This window comes from Myripristis murdjan, chromosome 15, assembly GCF_902150065.1.
Source record: "Myripristis murdjan chromosome 15, fMyrMur1.1, whole genome shotgun sequence".
Classification (NCBI taxonomy): Eukaryota; Metazoa; Chordata; class Actinopteri; order Holocentriformes; family Holocentridae; genus Myripristis; species Myripristis murdjan.
In genome coordinates, this window is record NC_043994.1 from 29,474,175 (window position 1) to 29,501,302 (window position 27,128).

A 27,128-nucleotide genomic window follows, 5' to 3' on the forward strand; every position below is an offset into this window, starting at 1 on the left:
CTGTGGAAATAAACATGATTATGAGCGGGTCGGAGAGGGTCGCGCTCTCCGCCGCCGTGGATGAATGAACTTGAACCTGCAGCTGAACTTGAGCGTTTGAATGTGCAAGCAGGCAGGCGAGGGGGGAGGGGGGGGGGGGGGGGGGGGGGGGGGGGGCATACATAAATGAACCCAGAGGAGGCTTTGGTGAAACAAGAGTCAGGTAGACAGGCTGTGTTTTTATTCACCAAACAGCTGCTTTATCACCGACCTGCAGTTCAGTTTGCATCTAGAATCAGGCAGGATGTTTATTTCTGTGGACGGGCTGGACTGGTGCTTAAAACAGAGGACGTCAGCCGGGTAGGCGGTCCTGCAATGCAGCCTGGGACACGTGTGCGTTCGCGCTTCAAATGCAATGTGGACAAAAGCGTCCCAAGCCTCCTCCACAGCGAGCCAGGGCTCTCCTCACACCGGGCGATGTCCATCAAGCCGGGAGAGCAAAGATCATTCGTGTTTCCATTGTCGTGCTGTGACCCGCCCACCAGTGCTGCCACGGTGTAAATAGGGAGTTTAAGCAAAGGCGGATTGTGCGGCGGCTACGGCAACCGGAAATGGCTCTCTCCCGACGCTCTTGCCGTAGCTGTCAAATCCACAGTAGTCATTAAGCAAACTGCCGCGACAGCGTTTTCCTCAGCGTCAACGCTGTGCAGTTTTATTTATTAAAAGTGTTACACTCATAGTGAGTGCTTTCAAGTTTTTTTGCTATTCAAATGTATTGTCATTATAAAGTGCAGTTAGAGAGCAAAACGGAAAGAAGTGTGCATTTCGGACAATAATTGAAAGATTTAAATAGTAATATTAATAATAATAATAATTAATTACTGACAATTAAGCGCACATCTGATCGGAGTGTGAAGGGATAGTTCGGTGCGTGACCTGCATGACGTGAAAGAACACATTTAATTTCAGAAATACAAGGAAAACTATTTAACTGACTGACCCGTATCACACGTTGTAGCGACTACGTGACAACGATCCTTTCGCCGTTGTAGATCAGGATACTACGGCAGACAACGCCGGCACGACGGCTGAAGTCTCGATCAGCAGAGCGCAGATCCATTTCCGGTTGCCGTAGCCGCGCGCACAATCCGCCGTTGCTTAAACTCCCTATTATCACACGTCCCGCCCATGCACATGAATAGGAAGTAGGATGTGAGTGGTCAAAATCTGCATACCTGGCATGAACAAACTTACTGCAGAGCGGAGCCGGAAGAGGTTGTGTGTTTGATGATGCTGATGCTGATTTGGCGAGTGGCAGAGGTGCGACGTTTACGCCGGAGGAGTACGTTGGCTCTCTCACTAGCACCGTCGATTTGGTGCTAGACATGATCCTCTGCCCAGATAGTGAGCACCCTGACATCTGTACTCATCAGCTGCACCGTCTCCACACCCAATGCCAGGTCAACCCCACCTATCTCCCTTAACTCCGCCTCGGCCCTCGGTCAGCCCGGGCTGGCCTATAGGTGTTCGTTGGGCCATTAGCACCTGATAAAATGACCCCAGCATATCCCCACCTTGGAACGAACAAACACTGGAAGTGACGATGGAAAAACAACTGGCCTCGGCTGGCACTTGCACATCTGCCTTTGGTGCTACAGTGGGAAAGTGGCTATCGGGTGCTGTTTACACCTGTGCCTGTCCACCTGTGATTAGATCAGCCAATCACAAGCAAACGTGGCCTCAGTTATCTCCTGCCTTTCTCTCTCTGTCGAATACAGTCTCCGTGTTGCTTTTGCCTTCTGCGCCTGTTGGTTCTGTGTGTCCCCCTGCAGGTCCTGTACTTTCAGCTCCTGTCTCACCTCCTCTGCTCTTCCCTGTCTCCGCCTCCCTGCACCGCTCCTCATCCAATCATCTGTCTGCCCCCCAGTATCTCACCTGTACGCTGTCCCAGCCTTTACCTGCATGCCTGTGTGTCTGCTCCAGTCAGTGATCTGTCCTTAGACTGCATTTGGACATCACCTGTCTGCAAACCCACCTGGTGGCAGAACCTACAGTTTTGCAGCCCCATGTTTGATCAACCTATTCTACTCTAAGAGCTACTTTGGCAGGTATAAATCTAAATTGGTGGTTAAATAATTCTTTCCTGACCATAGGAGATCATCATCACTAAGCTGGTTGCAGAACCCTTTGCACACATTTATATGATCACATTTTACTTTTTGCTGCAACCACAATGACTTCGCCTGACTTTAACCAAGTCTTTCACAGCACTAACTCACAGTCGGGTTAAAAATTATTCTCATTTCTCTCAAAACAGATCAAAAAACCTGTCAGTGTGGTGTGATACGTCCACTGGTTCTTCCTATAGAAAGTGCCAATATAAGATAAGATAAGATAAGATAAGATATTCCTTTATTAGTCCCACAGTGGGGAAATTTGTTGAAATAAGGCTGAACATTTAGTATGATGAACACCATTACTCCACATTTTCAAATAAAATAGAAACCCAAGCATCAATACCAGATGAAATGACTCATAACAGATAATATAATAGTTTTTGCAGGGCTACACACACACTCAATGTTCTTTATGCGCTGTAAAGCAGGGTTCTTTATATTCCGAGTTTTTAATCTCCTCTGTCTTGTATATTTGGTAATAAACCACACACGCCGTACCTCAGTAAGGTTATGCCAACCACATTTTCAGCGTGCTTTGTAAAACCGCAGCTGTGGTTATCTGAGGGCCTCGTGCCATACACCCCATACGCCGGACGCCCAGAAATTATGGCATGTAATTGAGCTGCTGTAATTTGTAGTGATTGACCCAGAGGGCTGGCTATTAGCAATTGTCAGTTGTAATGATAGATCCCTTTAGCATTACTGCCCAATGTCCGTCCCCCGGCGTCCACACCCGCTTAACTCGTTATTTATAGATCATGTCAGGCCTGTAATAAACATAAAGCATAAAACTGCAGCTAATGTGCCGCTAATGAAATCTGGACATGAGTAACTTTATGAATTGAAATAATTCATGGGAATGTTTCGGTGGCGTTGGGAGCCTCTTGGTCATAACTCAGGAAAGGTTAGCTCTGTGTGTGTGTGTGTGTGTGTGTGTGTCCATGCATGTGTGTGTGTGCATGTCTAAAGTACAACTACCTGTGTTGCATATTTGCAGGATGGAAAACATGCAACGCCACAGCAGCAGTGCTGACAGAGGGAACCGAGGCTGCCCATGCTGAAGATTTGGGTAAGTGGATGAATTAACTCACCAAATTAACTTATGTAAGAAGTGCATTACAACACCTGCGACGTCCTCAGAACCACAAACTCCATGTCTTTGTGTTCTGAAGACAATATTTAGTCTCATTTGTCACAGTAAATGCATTTGGAAATTGATAAAATTGACATTTTAATGCAAAAAATATGGATAAAATCAGATTTGAGCATGGACATATTGCATCAATATCCCCCATCCATAATGCATGCATACATACATACATGCATATTTACTTACATGCCACACGGATATGAATATAATGCATTCTGTTATGTAATCACAAACACGCTAATGTTCTCTGGATGTTAATATTTTGTCGGGGTACAAACAAACATCCTCCGTCAAATTCAGCTGCGACTTTGACTTCCATCGTGACAGTCGTTTTTTTTTTTTTTTTTTTTTTTTAAAGCAGATGTCGTCTCACTTCAGAATGAAAAACTATATTGTCTGTGACGCCTTAAATGTTCCACACGGCGCACAAATTTCCCCCACAGGGCCTGAAGGGAGTCTGCCGCTGTTACCACATACATGCTGTGTGTATGCAGTTTACGTGTCGCTCACTCGCTCACACACTTAATGATCATGTAAGTTGACTAGAACATATCCCCGCTGTTAACACTGCTACTTAAGGGATTTTGGTTAGTTAAATGTAATCCTCCGTGCTATGAAAAGTACTTTGCATGAACGCGGGATGTATGTATGCGTCTGTGTGTATATGTGAGTGGGTAATCTTGTTTCATTTCTGTGTGTGTGTGTGTGTGTCCTAAAAGCTCTCGCCGTGAAACCTGACCACCTTGAAGTGGCGTTCAAAACTTCAAGAATCGCTGGGGAATTTGAGCGTTTTTGACAAGAACAAAGCGCCATTAAATGTTTGCAGAGTTAGGAAAACGGGCTTAAGTCGTGTTTTACTGTGGAAGGAGCGTCGCGGACGGCCGAATTTCTGCGTACAAAGCCAGTTTTCCTGCTCGAGGGCAAAGAGACCGCCGGCCTTACCTTCACCTTCCTTGCGTATTTTATTTTACAGCCTAATTTGCAAAGTCAAATCTGGTCAAATTTTTATTTATATGGCAGAAATCACTCAGCATGAATCTCGTTTTGCTCTCAACAGCGACATAAAAAGGATGCATGAATTAAAATAACTAGAATATTTACAAAACTGACCACTGCAACAGTTGCAGGTGCAGACAAATAGAAACATGAGGCCCAATGGTCTGAATCACCCAACTTAATGCACTCATATGCATACAAATAATAACACCCAGCATGGGCTCACCATGTAGAAACACAAGTGGGGAAAGCAGGGCTGCAACTGAGAAGTGCGTCTAATCTATTCACACTAATTGAGACGTCATATATATCTGGCCTGCTGGTCTAAATGATCTTGAAAAATACAAAATATGACTCTGTCTCCTGAACCAGGGATTCCTAAACTTTTTTAAAGACCCCCCAAAAAACTGTTCAATATCAGACCCCAAATAATAAACGCATAACCATACATACTGTATGTGAGGCGATGGAGGGTGGAGAGTGAAGCCTTTTTCACCAAATCAGTCATCCTTACAGATAATTTCATAATGTACAGGGGCTGATAGATTTTTATAAATTTATGTCTACTGGTCATTTTTCTCTGGACCCACTGGAGTTCATTCAAGGCCCCCTGGGGGTCCGTGGATCTCACATTGGGAACCACCGTCCTAATTATCAAGGAGAGGGCCGGGCTGTGAAAATATATATTTAATACACATTTCTGTTTGCCGTCACCATGCTTACCCACCACTAGGGAGAGAAAATATATGTATGAATATGAATATGAATATGTATGTATATGTAGGTCAGAGGAGGGCAAGTTACATGTTGTCTTTCTAATGGAGTCCTTCAAACAGAAATTCAGAAATTCAAAGTTATCTCTCGTTTCCACCTGGGGCTTTATTAATAAAAGGATATTTATTATCTATATTAAAAATGACTTACAGTGTTTTGTTAATGTGTATTTTTTTTCTCAAAAATCACTTTTTGATACATATATAACCCCACCCCAAACTCTTCTGTCTGTCGGTCATTGTGTCACTGTGCCTTTGACATCCTGAGTCTGTTCAGTCACAAATCAAGTAGGCCACCAGTCTCATACCCAAACCCATTCTAAAAAAAAATAATAAAAAAAATAATAAAAAAAAATGATTTCATTATTGATGATTTCAAATGAAATCAAAGAAAAGGGTCCCAAAGCTGTTTCCCAGGCCTCTCCGTCCTGACACAAAAAGGAAGCGGCTCCATTAATTTGAAATGTCTACAGCAAATTGACCATAAATACATATAAAATAGGAAAATTAAATACATTTTGAAAGTATAAAAGTATCCAAATGCTTATTCACCATGAATTTAAAGTAATATGAAAATGTATAAAATATATATATATTTATATTTTTAAAAAAAGTTTGCACCAGGAGTATTAAACTTATTCTTACTCACTTCTATGAAAGGCTAGGTCACTGAAAGGTTTTGCATGGTAGCTACTGGAGTGTGTATGCATGTGTGTGTGTGTGTGTGCGTGTGTGTGTGCATGCATGATGATGTGTTTTCCACAATCTACTGTAAGAGCTGTTTGAGCCGCTGTCCATGCTGTCTTGTATTTACTCTGCATGTGTGCCTGTGTGTATGCGCGTGTTGCTGTGTTTTCTGCGTGCATGCGTACATCGATGTGTATGCATGTGTGCATGTGTGCCTGTGTGCGTGTGTGTGTGTGTGTAAATCTCCCGCTGTCTTTTCCCCATCTTATTGCTTTCTTGAGCTTCTCGGGGAGAAATCCTCTTGATTCGCCCGGTCCCTCAGGCTAGAGCCCCATACACAGCAGATGTTCCACTGAAAAGGCCATGAATGTTTAATCATTTGTGTTATTGATGCTGCCTTTTTGTTTGTTAGCAAGTGTGAGTGAGTGTCAGGGTCTTATGTGTCTATTTTTGCATGTTGTGCATCCGTCTGTGTGTGTGTGTGTGTGTGTGTGTGTGTGAGAGAGAGAGAGAGAGACAGAGACAGACACATAATGTATGCGTGTTTGTGTATAAGTAAGTAAATTCATTTAAACACGTCGATTTTTTTCCACTCTGGTGTCAGATTGTATCGTTTAGCCATTTATACTTGCAAGGATCTGCTTTTTTTTTTTTTTTTTTTTACCTCATATGCCCTGCGATGAATGAATAATGCGGCGTATTAAAAACATTTTTCACTCCTGGGTGTGGCGTGTTAAATATCACGTCAGCAAGACCATCTTTGTTCTTTTGCCAAACCGAAAAGTTAAAGCCCGCTTTCCCCCCCCCCCCCGATCATGGATGAACAAACCGGGCGCCGTCTCTAAACTGTGATTTGTTGGACTTAAAGCTGCTGTTTTAGTATTTGAGCTGACAGCCAGATTTGATCATAATTAGACAGCATGCCGTGGGCTTTGATTGGCACGGTAATTGGATTGTCATTGGGGCTGAAAAGCTATTATCTTTGGATCATGCCCCATGAAATTTGTTGGAAAAACTTCTGTGGCCGTCATTAAGTCGGCCATCTTGGGGGCCCTCGCAAATGAGCTTTTTTTTCCCGGCGAAGGAGGAGAGACGGAGAGGCGGGAAAGGGGAAAAAGAAAAAGGTACCTGCGCACCGCTGGGACCCTTAGATCCTACCGAATCGCGGCAAAGACAATCTGGGCTCTATTGATTAATGATATTAGCATAGCAGGTAGCGCTAAGTCGAAAGCGCCGTGCTGCGTTATTGCCCATCGCTCTCGCCCACTCGCCAGTAACGGGCGAAGGGGGAGGGGGGGGGGGGGGGGGGGGGCGAGCGGGGGTTGGAGGAGGGGAGGGCGAGCCAGCAAAGGAATGGGATAATGAGAGAGAGGTGAGCCGAGAATGAGTGCGAGGGAGGTAGAGGGAGGGGAGCGATGGGAGGAAAAAGGGAAACGGCAGGGTGGCTTTTCATTTGCAATTGTTTATGTAAAGTATCAGGTGTGATGTGTGCCGCCGCGGCCCCGTTTGAGGGGGAATCAGCGGCGATACGCGGTAATGAAAATGAGAACAGCGTGCCTCTCTCTTGAGGGAGATCTGAAATAAGGCGGCGTGGCGCTGGGGCTCCTCAAATCCATCGGAGAATTAAGACAACTTGCGCGCCGGCGAAAGCCAACGCCCCACAAAGAGACGCCGGCGATTTTCTCTTTTTCTCTCTCTCTCGGCTCCCGCGGCACGACCCCGGAAAAAAAACGCTTCAAAAATCACTTCACCTGCGTTCGTCACGTCTGTTTATGCCGCCAAAGTGACATTCGCACCTTTCGAGCTCACCTCCGCCACTCTTTACCCCCCCCCCGACCCCTCACCACCACCACACCCCGCCCCGCCCGCCACCCCGACGGACCCAAAGGTGACAAAACGGCGTCGCCGCGGGCCCCCGAGAGAAAAATGATCACGCCGCCATGATTGCGTTAATATATTTGAATACAATGCTGTGCCATGCATGAGGGAGCGCCGCGTTGTGTTGTGTTGTTTATAGCATAAAACACAGGGTGGGAGGGTCTGCATGTGTGTGTGTGTGTGTGTGTGTGTGTGTGTGGACCAGCATCAGCTCGGGGGTTGTGATATAGTATTTCTGCGCCCACAACAACATATTTTGCATATGCGGATGCATGGCTCATGCGAGATAATGAATGTGGCTGTGTGTGTGTGTGTGTATGAGTGTTTTATTACTGTACATGCTGTGGCCTGTGGCAGCGACATAACGCACTGCTGGCGTCATGTTCACTTCTGAATGTTTGTTTTTCTTAATCCGATTGGGGGAAAAAAAATCACACTGTAAATAACATGAAGGGTGGATCCTGTATCGTAGTGGGCCAAAAAAATAATCAACCGGTGGACACACACATAATAACCAAATGTTATTTTATATGTCACGCTGCAAAAACTCAAAATCTTACCAAGAATATTTGTCTTATTTCTAGTCAAAATATCTCATTACACTTAAAATAAGACATGATCACCTAAGAAATAACTTGTTTTTAGACTATTTTCACTTGTTTCAAGTGAATGTTCACTTGTTCCACTGGAAACTTTTGCCAATGAAACGAGCAAATCGTCTAAAAACAAGTTACTTCTGAGGTGATCATGTCTTATTTTAAGTGTAATGAGATATTTTGACTTGAAAAAAGACATTTTGACTTGAAATAAGACAAATAATCTTGGTAAGATTTTGAGTTTTTGCAGTGCAGTGGCCCGAAACATCACCCAATAAATTGTGGGGCTTCGCTAGTCTGATAGTCAGTCTGAAAATCTCATTTTTTCTCCAAACAAGGTAAAAAAAAAAAAAAAAATCTGCCAGTGGGATGAGATAATCCCACTTATTTCCAATACTGATCAACTTCTTTCCAGAATTTTCTTGAATCAAGTGTCATTTGCATCTGCTTTATTTTGCAGTTCTGCAGTGGAGTCCGGTGGGATTATCTCTATGAATATGAGACTAAACTGCTTTTTTTATCATTATTTTTTGCAGCTGAAAGTGTCCCGATTCTCTCTCTTTTTTTTTTTTTTTACCTTCACATGACACAGATGTGATGTTTTCTAATCAGACCCTCACATTAGAACAGGAAAAAACGAGATTTTAACATCGAATATGAGCCTAAATTAATTTACACTGCCGCCCCTCTCTCTCTCTCTCTCTCTCTCTCTCTCTCTCTCTCTCTCTGTGTTGAACTCGGTGTCTCTCTCTGTTTTGTGGGTGAAAGTTTGCGTGCAGGCGCTGTTGATCACGGCCTCTCGAGTGTCGTCTGATTTGCATCCAGTGGACGCGTCATTATTCACCACATTTGATGTCCGCAAAAAAACACATTAGACCTCTCTCTCTCCCCGAGCCGAGCGGCGCTGGCCAGAACCGCCCAGACATCATTTGTGCGCCCAAACAGTCAAAATGTAAATTGATATGTAAGAAAATGCCCCATTAACTTTTTCATTAATGGTTATAATGCATTCTGAGTGTCATCCGCGGGGCGGTGCGCTTCCCTGAGCATAGCCACACACACACACACACACACACACACATGCAAACAATACACACACAGGCACATGCATAAATACACGCATGCAAATACGCAACGAATAAATTCACATCGACGTATCGTTACATATCAAGCATCTTCTACTGTCTAAATCTTAATCTACTTGTTGCTGGGATGAGATAATCCCGCTTGTCTGTAAATGCAGTTTCACTACTTTCCAGATTATCATCAGCGAACACGTATAAATGTGTCGAAACAAGGCAGAATAAGGCAGATTAGCCCTCTAGGATCGAGAAAACGACACCCGATTCAAGAAAATTCAAACGAGTTGGAAACAGCGACGGAAACAAGTGGGATTATCTCAGATTTTTTTAACCTCGTTTGAAGAAAAGCAAGATTTTTCCGCTGTATATGAGCCTAAATGACTTGTTATGGCGATTCTTTTTTTTTTTTTTCCGGTATATACATCCAGTGCTTGACCCATCATATACATTTTTCCTTCAATTAAAGGAAAGACGGCGAGTCCACCGATTTTTTCACCGGATGAAGCGGCGCAGCCTCTCCGTCCTTCAGCGCTTCTTTGTGCTCGCGGCGCTTTCAATAGACATCATCGGGTCATGTTGACTTCATTTTCCGCAACTTTTCCATTGACGGCGGCGCTCCGCACACACACACACACACACACACACACACACACACAGGCGTGCGCGTGCGGCTGGTGTTTGAAGAGGCTCCACAAGTCAAGGTGGAGACGATCCACCTTTGATCCGGGTTTCGCGTGGCATTAAAGCCGCCTCTTCGCTAATCCGCCGAACAAAAGGCGCCAGTGTTCGCCGCTCGGGTCGCCACCGTTTTTTTTTTTTTTTGAACACACACCTTTTTGTTTGCTCTCTCTCTCTCTCTCTCTCGTCGCTGTTTTCTCTCATCGTCTTTATTTCTATACCCTCTTCTTTCCATTTTGATTCGGTGCCTCCGCCTCATTGTGTCGCCCTCGTCTTTCCTGCGTGCACATTTACGTTGTCGGATTCCGCCCGGTGCCCTCATCCTGAATGACTCGCGAGCGTAACACCAGAATAAACTTGAGTTTGCACGTCGAGTGCCCTCGCAGCACTCCAGCTTCAGGGGAAGAATGGAAAGTTAAAAAGAAGTTAAGGACAATAACAAACAGTAAATGAGAGCAACACTTTTCTGTGCTTCCTTTCTGCCTCAAACACCGTCTACCTGTGTTATTCCTGCTGTGTATGTCTCTCTCTGCGCACACACACACACACACACACACACAAATACAAACACACACTGTTCGCTGTAAGAGTTAATACGTCTATTGTCCGGCCATTACATCAAGCACTTATCCCTGAGTGTTTGCAGTCTGCTGAAGGGAAAGAATTGAAGGTGAGTGTGTGTAAGGCAGGTACACACACACACCACAGACACATACACACATACACACACATACACACAGTTGCACACAGGTCGTCAGGCTTGCAAAACCATGGCAACATTTACCAGATCGGGCATAAGTGGCAACTGTAAGAGCTTGAGTTTACAGCTCAGTGTGTGTGTGTGTGTGTGTGTGTGTGTGTGTGTGTGTGAAAATGTGCTTCCTGCTGTACAGCGACTGGGCAGGTAAGGTGAAAAACGCGCCTGAGGACGGACAATATGCCGCAGATACACTGCAAAAAGTCAAATCTTACCAAGATTATTTGTCTTATTTCTAGTCTAAATATCTCATTGCACTTAAAATAAGACATGATCACCTCAGAAATTACTTGTCTTTAGACAATTTTCACCTGTTTCAAGTTAAAAATTAGCTTGAAACAAGAAAAAAATTCTGCCAAGTGAACAAGCAAATTTTTACTTGTGACACAAGTGAACAAGTAAAAATTTGCTTGTTCCATTGGCAGAATATGTTTCTTGTTTCTTGCAAATTTTCACTTGTTTCAAGTAAATTTTCACTTGAAACAAGTGAAAATTGTCTAAAAACAAGTTACTTCTGAGGTGATCATGTCTTATTTTAAGTGTAATGATATATTTTGACTTGAAATAAGACATTTTTGACTTGAAATAAGACAAATATTCTTGGTAAGATTTTGACTTTTTGCAGTGTAAAGCACAATAACTAACCTGGCTGTGGCGCCAGAGGCAAACGGCGGCTTCGAAAACGAATTAGCGAATGAATTAAAGGGCCGTTCCGCGCTCGGATCCACCTTTTAGGCAAAGCTGCGGTCCGGTGGCATCGCTTCGGCACGCGTGACACGGCGGGGGAAAAGATATGTACGGGGGTGGGGGGGTGGGGGGGAAGGATTAGATACTGAAGTTTGTGGGAAAAAGTCGTGATCTTGCGATGAAAAACTCTGCGATCGGCGACTTCACACGAAGAGTCGGCGTCGGGATCAATTTCCTCCGCTTTTCCTTTGTGAAATCCACTCACGGCAGGAAATAGAGAGCGGATAAAAACATAAATAAGCGAGAGTCTATCGATATTCTCCTCATCCTGCACTTGTTCAGCCCCCCCCCCCCCTCCGCTTCCTCCCTCTTTCCTCCTGCCTATTAAATTTCACTGTCGAGGAGCGAAGACATTAACAGAAGAGGGGGAAGAAAAAGAAACGCGACAGATAATGTGGACATTTCATGCGTAAGCCGCGATATGAGAGATGTATTAATGGGGGGAAATTATTGTGCATTCAATTACGGCGGAATGCCTCGCAGAGATGTTTGTGTGATTTGGCCGCGGCCCGCGATGGCGTGCCTCCGCGGCGGGGGGTCCCCCCTGACTGATGAGCGCCCTAATCTGCTAATCTCGCAGAAGAGGAGGAGGAGGTGGTGTTGGTGGTGAGGGGAGGGGGGGGGGGTCGGGTTAGCTGACGACGCCGGCGTTCCCAGCCAAATGCCTCGACTCGCCGCCCGCTAACGGTGGCCAATAAAATTAAAGAGCCGCTGCCTGCCTGCCTGGGCGCAGAGAGAAAGACGAGAGAGGAAATCAGAGATAGATAAACAAATAGAATCATAAAAAGGCAGGGCGCTGGCGAAGTGGTAATTCGGTGGGAGTTCATTAGGGGAGAGACGGAGGAACGAGGAGTGGAGGGCTTAAACTGTGGATGACATTACCTCTAATGTGGCTCCCCTGCAGAGTTTGTGATAGGGTGGCCGTTCCCGGCGAAAATAGGGTTTTTTAGCATGACGCCACGCTCGCAAAGACAAACTCTCACTAAATAGGTTTTTTATTTTAAGCATTATGCTATTTCGGCGCAGAAAAAAACGCCTCCAAATGGGGTTTTCGAATGTGCTCAGGCGCACAGCCAAGTCGAGGCAACACGGACAAATGAGTTTGGTGGCGTGGCGAATTTGCGAGGCGCCGCAGTGTTTTTAGCAGTAAAGCTTATAGAAACCTGTTTTTTTTTTTTTCTTTTCTTTTCTTGTTAAAGCCGTGGAGAGACGAGATGACCCATCAATTAAATTCTGTAATTGCAGCGTCTAATCAGATACAGCAGTTATTTTATTATTATGGCCAGATTGCTTTGGACCACTTTTGCTTTTGAATCACTGAACTTTTTAAGACAAACTAACCCAGCAACACTTTTTGAAGTTCATCCATAAACACATTTCCATCTCTGAACTTCCCCCACGCTAATTCGACAAGAGGTGTTTCATACTTCAAATCATTGTCACCATCTTTTCTCAGCATTTCGAGCAGTGTGACGTTTGTTGAACATATAAATCCACAATACACAGGGACACACAGTGATTTTTTTGACAACACAATCACCTTTTTGTCACATTAAGCTCCACAAACAGGAGAAAAGAGGACGATACTCGAGTATACACCCCCCTCTTCCTGTTTTTAGAGAAACTTCTCACTGAAATGGAGGCTAAACTCCTCAAACTTCACTTTCCTCAGTTAAATAAACACACGGCAGGCGACACCAGACAACAGAAATACACTCAGTGTCATCAGGTCCAGCTGTCCAGTCTAATGCAGTTCAATACAACAGCTCTACCTTTTCATAAAGTTTATAATGTTCAGTTTTTGTTGGAAAATGTGTAAATTAACTTCTGTGTTTATTATTGAGGTTGTAGTTTGCAGAGGTCTTGTCCTGGACTGCATTTTATTGAGAGGTGTTTCTAATTTTTTGTCCTCCCCATTTATATACAATGAGAGGGACAGAATAGTGGAAACAGCTGTCAGTAAAATGCAGCACAAACTATGAGCTCAATGCCAAACACAGAAGTGAATGAACACCTCTGTTACCGTGACAACAAGACAAGCTGAGCATTATAGGCAGCAGGAGAGGAAACTTTACGGCACCACAGCTGGATTAGATTGGATTAGATTAGATTAGATTGTGCAGGTGTAATAACGTGGTCACTGAGTGTACTTGGGCCTCACATCAAAAATTAAGATTATCATAAAATGACATAGCACAGCAACAAACAAACAGACACTACTAAAGGATAATCAAACATTAAAAGACAATGGAAAAACATATTTATATATTTGAAATAAGAAGGATTAATACAGTTCCATGTTTAATAATCTGGTGAATCGGGGGTCATTAATCTATCATCTTAAGCATCAAACTTTTTTTTGAGGCAAAATTGCACAAATGTATTCATTTCTCTTCACACTGGTTAGATTATGATGATTACTAACTAGAGGTCAGAGTTTATCCACCTTTTTATTTACTACTTTATCACTTAGTGCACAATCCAAAGCTGAAAATTTAGCACAGAAGTTGTTGGATTTGGAGGAAAAAATGAATAAATAAATAAATAAATCAGCCTCTTCAAGTAGAAAATGGCACCCAGTCTCCCTGTTTTCCCATAGTATTTGTATATTTTATATAAAAATTCAAAAGGTGCTACATTCCTTTTGCTGCTGCCCTGTGCAGAAACAGCATGACTATAAAAAAAAAAGGGGAAATGCACCGAAATTATCTAAGAGACAGAGGGTGAATCCTCACCGGCCACTGGAGGAGGCCTGCGTTGAGCATCCCGGTTTAAAAATAGTTACCGGGGGGATTACAAGTGAAAAAAAAAAAAAAAAGAAAAAAAAAAAGAAAAAGAAAGTGTTACTAACAGTTGGAGCATTATCTGTCGCCGTCGTCTGCCGTCTACCTCTGGACGTCTTTGTGAGACGTCAGCTCGTCTGTAAACAAATGTGTGTTGCTCTCAGCGCTCTGGTGGATTTGTATTTAGCAGATGAAACGTGTTGTTGTGACAAGCATGATGGAACACATATGTCGCCGACGGCTATCCTGCCCTGCCTCCCCCTATTGTGGCGACATAAGCGACTGATTGTGTTTCGGTTTTTCCGGAGCGAGCGCGGCGGCGGCGGCGAATGTGGCGGCGGTGGCGGCTGTTGTTTTTTTTTTTTTGTCTTCTTTTTTTTTTTTTTTCATGTGAGCTGCTGGTATCTCATGGCGCTTTAATGTCGCCTGGAGCTCTCTCTCTCTCTCTCTCTCTCTCACTCTCTCTGTGTGTGTTGAGAGAGAGAGTGTGTGTAAAAGCACGAGAGTGAAAGTGAATTACAAGAGTTGCTTCCTCCCTTTTCGTTCCCTTTTTTTTCTGTATTCGCTCTCACTCTCCGTCCACCCCTCACCTCCTCCTCCTCCTCCTCCTCCTCTCTGCTGTTCCTCCTCTCCCCTCCTTTTCCATCGCCTCCTCTCCTCCTCTCCTCCCCTCTCCTCTCCTCTCCTCTCCCTGTAATCCAGTACCTCGGAGTGGATGTAATTGCTCAGACAGGGCCGGCGTACGGCAGCACTGGAGATGTAAATGCTGCTCTATGGCGGTGGCTGGCTTAATGAACAGCAGGACTCGCAGCCCTCTGGCAGCACTTAAACTTTAAAACATCTATTATTGAGGCCTGAGAAAAGAAAAAAATGAAATAAATAAATAATAATAATAATAAAAAACAGTAGCACTGACCCCTCTCTCATCCCTCTTCCGTCTCCAGGTGGAGGCGGTCGACGGTACAGAGAGCTGAAGGTGCCGGGTGTAGCCGATCATTTTTAAACATCAATTTATCATTGTTAAATTAATTGTGGCACCTCGATATAATTACTGTAGGCTAATGAGAGCGCGGTGAGGACGGCTGCTCGCTGTTGTTACGCCGCGTTCACCTCGTGTGGGAAGGAAGGCAGCGGCTAGAGAGAGAGAGTCCGCCTCAGCCGGAGAGTCAAGTCTAAAAACATAAAACAAAAAAAAACACGATTAAAATTAACAAAATATGCTCAGATGTATAATGGGCAGAGTTGGTTTGTTTGGTTTAAAAAAGTAGCTTGAATTTGAATTTCGGCTATCGGTCGCATGAAACTAACGGAAAAGTTTTACCCATCGGCCTCTCCAGCCTCAGAAATATGTGTGTTAATATTTTTGCGGCGACTTTCATGCACGTGGCAAATTTTTAAATATCACCGCCACTTATTATATGAATATGAATACATAGATTGGATAGACAAGCAATGCTAGCCGTTCAGCTAATGTTAAAGTCACGATGAGATGAAAAATATCTTTCTCAGTTTGTTAGGTCATTTTTTACTATTTAACATGCTCAAAAGAATTTATGAGGTTACATTTTTATTTATTTATTTGTTTATTTATTGTGTTTTTACATCAAAATCAAATCATTTCTTCTTCCTAAAAATAAAAAAAATGTATTTTCCATGGTGATGTCATGAGCTCGCAGACAGGAACGAAAAAAATCAGCCAGTAAAAGCATCGCATTTTTGAACAATTGCACTCCCATCGAATAAAACAGCACATTGTGTTAAGCCCCGCCCCCAAAATAAGGAAATCAAGATGCACTCAAAGTCATTATGGCTTCAACATCGACAGAGCCTTGTGGCGAGTTTGTGAACCACCAGGAAGTCTGTGGAATGGACTACATTTCCCATCAGCCTCGTTGCCTCCCGTTTGAGAATCAACATCTTGGAAGTGACTTTTCCTGATGAATGCCACCTGCTGGTCAGCGATGGAAAACGCAGTGAAGGAGCGGAGGCGTCCTTACAGCAGCGCCGTCATTTCTTTACAGTAATCACACCAGAGTCTCAAAATGAATGTTACAGTGTTTTTTCGATGCTACAATAAAATAAAATAAAAAGAAGAACCTGCCGCCTCTCATTCGCCTCCCGTTGCGTTGAACTCGTGTGCGATAATGCAACAGATGTAAAGCTGGATGTGTAGATGAAGTCACCGTTGGATAGCTTGTGCTAACCTCGCTCGCTCGCTCTCTCTCTCTCTCTCTCTTTCTGTGTCTCTCTATCTCTTTTTTACTCTGGGAATAAAAATTTAAAAGGCCATTATGCTCCATCACCTCCACCATGCATGGTGTCACTGCCATCACTGCAGTGTCAAGTGTCTTATTTCTGTATTAGTGGGGGAGAGATAAGTGTGTGTGTGTGCATGCAAACTTATGCATAATGTGCTACCCTGTGTGTGTGTGTGTGTGTGTGAGAGAGTGAAAATATACTGTACGAGAGGTTAGCAGTGAGTGTGAGTGGGCCTTGCTCTGCTCTGGACGCACTTATCTCTCTCGGTGTGTAATGGATCCTGCTGGATATTTGCATAAGGTATGGAGGTGATGTCATTTGGTCCTCAGAGCCGCATTTCAATGACGGCTCAGCGTTATCGAAATGGACACACTCACACACTCGCACTCCACTCCGTTCCTTAAATCCAAAACTTTTCCACCGGTGGAAGTCTGATTCCGGCTCCAAACCCGGCGGAACACCTCGTCCTTTTCAGTCTCACCCTCAGCGTGAAAGTCTCGTTTTTCCTCAAACAAGGTAGAGGTAAAAAATAATAATAATGATAATAATAATCTGCTTGTGGAATAAGTCCACTTGTTTCCAATGCAAGATCAATTTTGTCAGGATTTTTCTTTTTTTTTTTTTTTTCCTGGTAGGTACGTTGAAACACGGCAGACTAAAGCAGGTCAAGAACATGACACTGAAAACACACATGAAATGATAATAAAATAAAATTCTATAAACCTGCCAGTGGGATTTTTTCATCCTACTCTGATTTTTTTTATTATTTTTATTTAATTTAATTTTTTTTTTACTGTGTTTTAAGAAAAACAAAATTTTAACACTGAAATGTGACAAAATGACTTAATAAAATGGAGATTACTGCAGTGGAGATTATACATAATATCTATCTATCTATCTATCTATCTATCTATCTATCTATCTATCTTAAATAAACCCACAGTTGGGTGTTTGTAGGTTCTGGGTCACAATTTCAGTTTTGGTTCGGTTCGTTTTGTACTTCAGGGAGGAAAAAAAATACTATTTAAAAAAAAAAATACTACTTATATACATAGGCTGTTTATTTATATTTATTATATATATATACTATTTATATTCACATACGCTGTTTATATTTATTTATATATACTGTTCATAGTTATACATACTGTTTATATTCACACATATTGTTTATATATACTGTTTATACTTATATTCTGTATTTACACTTCTTTTTTTACCTTGCTTTATTTATTTATTTAAGCTTATACCAGGACCTGAGTGCTAATTTCGTACCACTAACATGTAAATGTGAGCTGGTATGACAATAAAGTTCCTTGAATCCTTGAATCCTTGAAAATTACGTCTCCAGTGTTCTCTGTATTTTGGCGAAAATAACAAATTAAATTGCAAAACTAACTTGTTTTCTCGTTTCTCATACGGTGGTTGTGTGTGTCACGCTGCATTTTTTTTTTTTTTTTTTTTACACCACCAACACGTATGCATCAGGTTCCCTCATCTAAAAGTTTCAGTGTAAAGGCGTGTGTTTCATAATAAAAGTCCCGGCAGACAGAGCCTCTGCGCTGTGCCGCCGCTCCACTTCCGCCCACAGTTTGTTAACCTTCTCCAGCCTGTTTGCAGCTGTGGAGCGCAGCGACGCTGTGTGTGCTCTCCCAGGTAGACGGAAACATTTGTCTGGGTCACGATCTCCCTTCTGATCGCCGCAATCCTTCGCAGACTTTGCCGTTTCGCCGGGTGCAGACGCCGTGCAAATGTCACGCGCAGCGCAGGGGAAGTTCCTCAGGAGTTCAGTCCGGGAAAAAAAAAAAAAAAAAAAAAATCTGGATGTGTTTCTCTCTCGTGATATTTTTGTGCAGACGCTCAGCCTCCGTTCTGTGCCTCCCTTTTTTGCTAATCGCCGTCGCCTTAACACCGAAGTCAGGTATTTTTCAGGTTAAATTTGGGGTGGCAACGCTGGGCGGCGATATTAATCTCGCCACCGACATCGTGGTAATGAAGGATGCCCGCCGTTATTTGTACCCTGGCGTGTCGAGTGTTTTGTCAAAAGTAGGCGAGTTTTGCTTGCCTGGTAGATTTGTGTTCTCCCCCGGGAGCCGTGGCCCAGTAAGAGACAGCAGTTGCTCGACATAATTAGACCGGGAAGGTCCTTGTAAACTCATTAATATCTCGCCCAGGCTGAAGTGGCTGGCTCGCCGGTGGTGCCTTGGCAAAGAACACGGGCAGATTTTCACATCAGGCCCTGCAACATCAAAATCAGTGCATTTATATCACAGAGACGACATGACTCAAGGAAATACCCCCATGTCTGTTTGCACTGGGTACAAGAGCACTAATCTCACTTTATTTAAGAAATCAAGACTCGATATCAGGATTAATGACATAAAATGGAGATTTTACAATTGTGCATGAAAGACTTCATTCACTGCTTCACTGTTATTCAGCACGGCTGTGAGCTCGTCATGGTGCTTTTCATGAGGAAAAAAAAAAACAAAAAAAACAGCAAGACACACTCCTGGCTTAGCTAGCTGCTCTGCTGATGGAAACGCACACTTGACACGTAAACCATCTTCAAACCTGGAAAAAAACCCACATTGGATTTACTTCAAACTGGAAAAAAAGAGAAAGTTGCATAGTAAAGATCATTTATTTATTTACATGCATTTAATCGTTTATTTTAATGTGTTTGAAGGTGTTTATTTAAATGTGTTTAATCATGTTTTGGATTCAACGGATGCTCTAAAGGTGCAAAAGGTTGGTTTAAGTGAAAATCTTTAAAAATGTGGAATAAGCGGGTAAATAATCAGTGAGTCAGGTCAATGATGTAGACGAAACCGTCAAATGACAATATTTAATAGTATAATACATAATAATAATAACTATATAGTAACTATAAGTAGGCCTATTTAATAATTATTATTCCACATGCATGGTGTACCTTTAGTCGTAATTTACTGCACTGTGGAAACAGGAGAAACATATATTTTTTTGTGTGTAAATATTCATTTTGTAAAACTGACAGCCAGTGTTTCACTCTCACACACACACACACACACACACACACACACACAGAGAGAGCTGCTGGAGCACATGACATAGCCTGGCGCCCCCCCTGCCCCCTCACTGTCTGGCCCACCGTTGTCTGCATAAGATTTGGGGAAAATAGCCGCCGTTATATGAGAAACACGCTCCAGAGCGAGGCACGCGGTCCACGAGAGGGGGGGGGGCGGCGGGGGGCGGCGGTGCAGAGGCCAGTTTAGGGATCGTCCCAGAATGCCCTGCTGTTCCCGGCGGCTTCCCGGAGATCGTTAAGCCCCTCGGCTGCACCTCCACACTTTCTGCCCCTCTGCTCTGTCCCCTGGTGACACCGCGCTAACAGTGGACATCATCAGGCAGATTAAAATCAGTTAATGCACTTGGGGCCAGTTGGGGTTTGACTCCTATGCACGCACACGGACACACACACACACACACACATGGACACACACACACATGCACACACAGGCATCAACCAGCCGTTTCTCGCTCACTTTTTAAAATTAATACCCATTGTTTTTGCTAAGCAGAGGATGTCCCAGAGGCTGCCTCATGGGGTTGTGTGTGTGTATGTGTGTGTGTGTGTAAGTGTGAGTGTGTGTGTGTGTGTGTGGGCCGCACATTAGAGTCAGTGAGAGAGGGTTTCACTGGATTACGGCGGCCCCAAAGTGCTGTGCCCTTTCATTAACCTTGCCTCTTAGTCGTCTCATTTAATACAAAACAAACTCCTAATCTGGAGTCCGCTAAACAGTGCTGCAGCTCATTCTGTGTGTGTGTGTGTGCGTGTGTGTGTGTGTGTGTGTGCGCGCGCGTGTGTGTATTACTGTTACTCTTATTGCCTTGGGTTCCCTCTGCCTAGCCCCCTAATTACTCGCCGAAACAGGCGGCCAGGCTCCTCCTATGTGCTATCATCATTTTAAATTTATTTTGATTGATTTGTGTCAGCTTTAACTATGCTTTGGGCCGAGGTCGATAAATAAAGATCAATACTTTAATGTTTTCCTCTGAACCTTTATTAAAAAATAGATTGGCTATAAAGAGGGCTGAATTACGGGGAGGAGTGCCTACTTCCAATGCATGTCAACTGGAATCTAATTGAACAACATTGAACTGTTGGAGATTAGTCCGGGGAACGCGAGCTGCAGGAGCGCCGAGACCGAGGGAGGGGAGGGAAGGAGGGAGAGGAGTGAGGAGGAGAGAGAGAGAGAGAGAGAGAGAGGGAAAAGAAAGTTGGAGAGCTGTTTGGTCCGGCTGCATAAACTTACAAATACACTTAACTGATATTCGCTATAATTAAAAAAAGACGAGGAAGAGGAGTGACTGGAATTTGGACGGAGATCCAAATCCAGAATCCAAGGGAAGACTCCTGCACTAAAAAAAAAAAAAAAAAAAAAAAAATCAAATCAAAGCAAATAAATCAAATGGTTCATCCAAGGATCTTTGGCAGGAATCATGGGGGGATTTGTCGAGCGTTTACGTTCTCTGAAGCACAGGCTGACATTTTATTCATGCTGCAATAACGGGGGGCATTAAGAGTCAGCTGACCAGCAAACAAACAAACAAACTAACAAACAAAAAACATGGAAAAAGCATTTTATTTTTAGTGAGGATGGACTCGCTAAAAATCAAATTCCATGCTGATTCCATACATTTTTGTCAGAGCTTATGAGTCCAAACAGTCGTCACACTGCAAAAACTCAAAATGTTACCAAGATTATTTGTCTTATTTCAAGTCAAAAATATCTTATTTCTAGTCAAAATATCTCATTACACTTAAAATAAGACATGATCACATCAGAAGTAACTTGTTTTTAGACAATTTGCTTGTTTCATTGGCAAACTTTGCTTCTTGTTTCTAGCTAATTTTCACTTATTTCAAGTGAATTTTCACTTTTTCCACTGGCAAATTTTGCCAATGAAACAAGCAAATTTTCACTAAAGCAAATTTTCTAAAAACAAGTTACTTCTGAGGTGATCATGTCTTATTTTAAGTTTAATGAGATATTTTGACTAGAAATAAGACATTTTTGACTTGAAATAAGACAAATAATCTTGGTAAGATTTTGTGTTTTTGCAGTGAGTCATCTGACCAACAAACAAACAAACAAACTAACTAACAAAAAACATGGAAAAAACATTTTATTTTTAGTGAGGATCGAATTCCTTGCTCGTTCCACACATTTTGTCAGAGTTGAGGAGTCCAAACAGCCCTCACTTAAATGACCCTCTGCAATTTTGATTATTGCAACGTTAAATTAGTATTGAAATAATCCTGTATGCATCAAAAAGCAGTGACTTTCGGAAAAAGGTGCACCGGCGTTCCTCTGCGTTAAAGTTTACATGATGATTCATGTGTTTATAGATGTTTTTCATTCATTTTGGGACCCTGGAACCTGTAAACTCCTAATTTAATCGAGGAACTACTTTTCTTTTGGAGATATGTTTTAGTCTGATGAAATCAAAGTACTAAGGCTCCAGTTTCCCCCCCCCTAAAACGAGGCTCCATCACAGGTCAAAGGTCACGGGTGGCGTCCAGGCTGACGGGGTGACCGCGGAGAACAGGCAGGCCTTGTTGATTTTAGAGCGGCGCTGCTTTACCGCGCTGCTTTGGGATTCGCTAATGACGCCAATTAGGAATGTTACTGTGCTGCAGATCTCACTGGGGGAACTTATTAGAGGACGGACACACACACACACACACACACACACACTTCTGGTCCCCCCTGTTCTGGCTAACTTCCACCAACTGCAGAGGTTATTATGGTCAGGTCACGGTGTGTGTGTGTGTGTGTGTGTGTGTGTGCACGGCAGGTGTATCCTCAGAGTGTGTGTACACCTCTCCTTCCATAGGAGTGTGTTCTCCAGCTGTGGCCAGCTTTCAGCCCCGCAGGATTAAGATAACACAGACCCTGACCCGCCCTCCCTCTCTCGGTTGCACCCCTCGCGCCTCTAAACGGGACAGCTTGACCCGGCCCCACAACGCACCGTGGGGGCGCGGCGGCCGGCCTCATGATTGATGACGGGAGGTTGCACCGCCGCCGACATCTCCAGCCCTCCAGAGCTGGACCGCTGGGCCTGCATGCTGCTCGCCTCCTGCAGGCTCGGCCGTGAGCGCTGAGGCTGCTCACGCTTTCACGACGCTCACAAACCTCAAAAAATGAGATTCAACCATGCAAACCTCCAAAAACGAAATTTTAAAAAGATAAAAAAAAAACAACTAGAAGATCCGGTTTGGTCGTTTGCAGAATCCTGATGAGTTTATTTAATCCGTTATCGTCTCACAACAGTTATCTTAACACATTCTAGTCATTACTTTTGGACAGTCTTGCATCAAAATGTTCAATTTTGAAAACAGACCACGCAGGAAAACAAATGCCGTCATTCAGCCCATCATCATGATACGTTACAGACAAACTCACACACCACAAAGAGGCCAAAAGGAAAGCAGAAATGATTTGTTCTGTAGTGCTAATCATACAAAAAAGTCCCAAAATTAAAGGTGCAGCAAATAAAAAGTGTCTTATTCTGAAAGAGGAACTGGTTTGTTGGCTGAAACATTTTATTAATTGTGGTTGAGTTCCTTTATTTCCAGTATCTTTTTGGCCTTATGCACCTGAGACATTTTCTCTTGGACTCAACACGTAAGAGCACAGCCATTTTCAGTTTTTTTCCTTTACACTGCAAAAAGTCAAAATCTTACCAAGATTATTTGTCTTATTTCAAGTAAAAATGTCTTATTTCTAGTCAAAATATCTCATTACACTTAAAATAAGACATGATCAGCTCAGAAATTACTTGTCTTTAAACAACTTTTGACTTGTTTCAAGTGAAAATTTGCTTGAAACAAGAAACAAATTTTGCCAATGGAACAAGCAAATTTTTACTTGTGACACAAGTGAACAAGTAAAAATTTGCTTGTTCCATTGGCAGTGTAATTACTGCATTATCATAATTGGCAGTGTAATTACTGCATTATCATACATGATGCATCTAATATTGTTTACAACATACAGCTGTGGCCAGACGCTCCCTGTTGTTGCCGTGCATGCTCTTCTGCATTTGTTTCCCTAAGAAGCAAATAAAAAAGAAAAAAAAAATCAGATCTAGCCTATTTTAGCAGAGTTTAACCCTAATCCCCTAAAATCTGAAGATAAAACTTGACATGAATATAGCTCCTTCTTCAACAAAGTTTATAGGGCGCTTTTCAAAATAAAACAATGTAGAAACAACACAAACTAACAGTTTTAACAAACAGCAGCGAGCAAATAAGGCAGTAAAACAAAGTTAACGCCCTTAAAAAGTTAATCAATGAAGTTTTGAAAGAGATTTAAACGAGGAAACTGACCCCTGTGGCTTAATCTCCTCAGGTAAATTAGAAAAAAAAAAAAAAAAAAAAACATCAGATTACAAAGAAAATAAGTGCGCCGCTCTGGATGCCTCAGAGGTCAGAGGTCAGCCCATTCTGTGGATTCAGTGCCTTGCTCAAGGACACCGAAATGGGCGAACGCTGAACTCTCTGAGATATTTTAAAAGGCCCGGGGAGCCGCCCCGCCGGGTTAAGCCTCGGGGCAGCGCGGGGCAGGGCCGGCGGGGCGCGGCCAGGCGGGGCGAGGCGAGGCGAGGCGAGGCGAGGCGAGGCCGGATTAAAATGCTCTTATTGTTATTTGTGTCGCTGTCAGAGAAACAGAGAGAACACACCGTCCTCTGTCTTCCCAATCCACTGTGATTAACCTTCTGTACAGGACACAGATTATGGCCTAAATGTGGTGTCCTCACGCACACACACACACACACACACACACACACACACACAGACAATCCAGCTAAGCCCGGCGTACTCTCTCCTCCTGCGGTGTTGTGTACAGTCGGCGCAGGGATCAACAAGCATTTTATTTAAAGTGCATTTTGATGCATTATAACAAGATTGTGCATCTATTAGACACCTAGCTAAACTGTTCTGACAAACACCAGGAAATGATTTTACATCAATTATATTATTTACACCATGAGCTATAAAGTTGCTCTGTAAAGTATCTTCTCCGTTTTGGTGCTTTTCTGCTCAGACTGTAATAATTAACATGCACCTACAATGTGCTCTTAATGCATTTTTGGTGTATCATGAATAACACTTTTGAAGTCTTTTCTCTCGTATTTTTTCTTCCTTATCTCTTTTTTAATATGCGACTGTAAATAATGCATTGGTGTAAATGTCCACCTGGAGCCAAAAACCGGATCAAGTCACTTATTAACTGTAATATTGATTGATGATCTTTTTTTTTTGCCCTGTTGATTTTCATTTCCAGCGCTTTATGAAACATCCATCTGCTTTCCATTCGGTGGATTCGGTTTGATTCATCCGATGACTTTAAAGCGGAGTTATCATGAGTGAAATCGCAGAGGATCCTCATCCACTGCTGTTTAAATTGTTAATACTTCTGTTTAAATTGTTCATATTTCTATTTTTTTTTATAATCCTTGTTTATAGTGTTTATATTGCTTACTGCTATTTATCATGTGTATACTGTATATTTCTTCTAAATTTGCACATTGACCTACCTCTATGCACATTTTATACACCCATGCACACGTTTTTTTCTGTTTTTTGTTGCACATTGCTTTTTGCACACTGGGTTGTACTTAGATCTTATTCTGTTCTACTCAGATCTTATTCTTTATTTATTTTATTTTTTTTTATCTTTTTTTATTGATTTATTTAATCTGTAATCTGTGGATACTGCTGAAAAACTGCGAATTTCCTGCGGGATGAATAAAGTATCTATCTATCTATCTATCTATCATCCCTTAGAAAATACATGTGCAAAAGTGCAGAAAAAAAAAAGAAAGAAGGAAAGTACAATGGATTCAGAGTGGAGCCTTCGTTTAAACGATGGCGCCCTGCTGGTGGCTAACGCTCACTCAGCCGCCAGCCACGTGCGGCAGAAACAGTCAAATCGGGTGGATCCTTACCTGCAGGGGACGTTGAACCATAATGAACTGAAAACCTGTCATTTTCAGGTTCAGCCACTTGTGTTCCCTTCTCTTAACAACAGAAACTTTTCTCCGCCTCACGGTGACGAGCAAAAAAAGGGAATAAAAGTGGCTTCAAATTTTTCAAAATGTCACAGAAACCCGGTTGCCGGGCGATAAAGAAAAGCGTTAAGCAGCAGGAGGAATCGGCGTGGCACTTAAGATCCCATATTTCACGACGCCGTCACTTTTATTTGAATACCTGATTTATGAAAGCCTGGATAAATGAGAGGGCTTAAACACAATATAAACCTGATCCCTTCCAGTAACTGTCTCTTAATCTGTCTTCCTCTCGGCTTCAGGTGCAGGCCGGCTGGTGTTGTTGCTGCACGGCCCTTCGCTGCTGCCAATCTCACATCCGCCTCAGGTCCCGGTATGTGATCTGAAGCTCAGACGTGATGTGTGCTGGACTTTAGGACGGGACTTTAGGATCTGCGTTTGAACATCCTGACAGTCAGAAACACGATGCAGGAAAAAAAAAACCCAAAACAAAACAAAAAACTCTGACATGCTGGACTTCATGTCGGGGTGTTGTGGGCTGTCCAGATTGTAAATCTCCGTTCTTGGCAAAAGCTATACATTTGATTTGATTTGATTTGATTTGATTTATTTCGGTCAATTAAAGCAAAAGAAAATATCAGCCACAACGCACAAGTAATCACAACAAGGACTGGCCGAAAAGGTGGAGGCTGAAGCAGAGCTTATAACGCCTACCCTTATCACAAATAAACATTTACTCATAATATGAGCTAATCCAAACATAACTACTACCTAAGTAGTCAACCAACGATGCAGCTTTCAGTCAACAAATACAAACTTAATGAAGCTACTAATTGGTAATTTTTCACTCAACCAAAACATCAGACGCCAAAAGGACAAAATCAAAAAAAAAAGCAGGATGGCATGAATATGTGAGATACAAGATGTACTTACGATTAACATACATACACGCTTTAAAGCAGCCTGACCATCGTTTATGAACTTGTTTCATATCAGGCTGCATTCATGTTTTCTCCTCCCGGCATCAAAGGGAAGGTAAAGCCAGTTAAAAACAGGTATTTTCTTTATTTAGTATTATTCTGGAGCTCTATCTCAAGATGTGAGAGTTGCTAAAAGTCAGTCAGTGTAATAAACTTGATTTTTTGTGGCATTTCCTGCAGTGTCCTGACCCGTTCCTGCTGGGCTGGGTGGGCTTTGGTTCCCCTCGCAGGGTGACAGTGTTGTCGGGACCCTGAAGCCCAAGCTGCCGTCCAGCAAAATGAAAATATCCCGCTTGCTGGAACAGAAAAGAGCTACGACTCTTACCAGCACTGCAAGAAAACATATGTTAGCTGATGTTTTCCTGGCTAACAATATGTTTGTTAATGATTTCAAAGAGAACAGCTGCAACTGATGGCTGTCAATCAAACAGGGGGCGGAAGGAAAATGAACCGAGCTCATGTCCTGATTGGATCGCTCCACTCTTACTTTTGAAAGTTGCTTTTTAATCCCCAGAAACAGTCAGCTGATAGAGAGGACTTTCATTT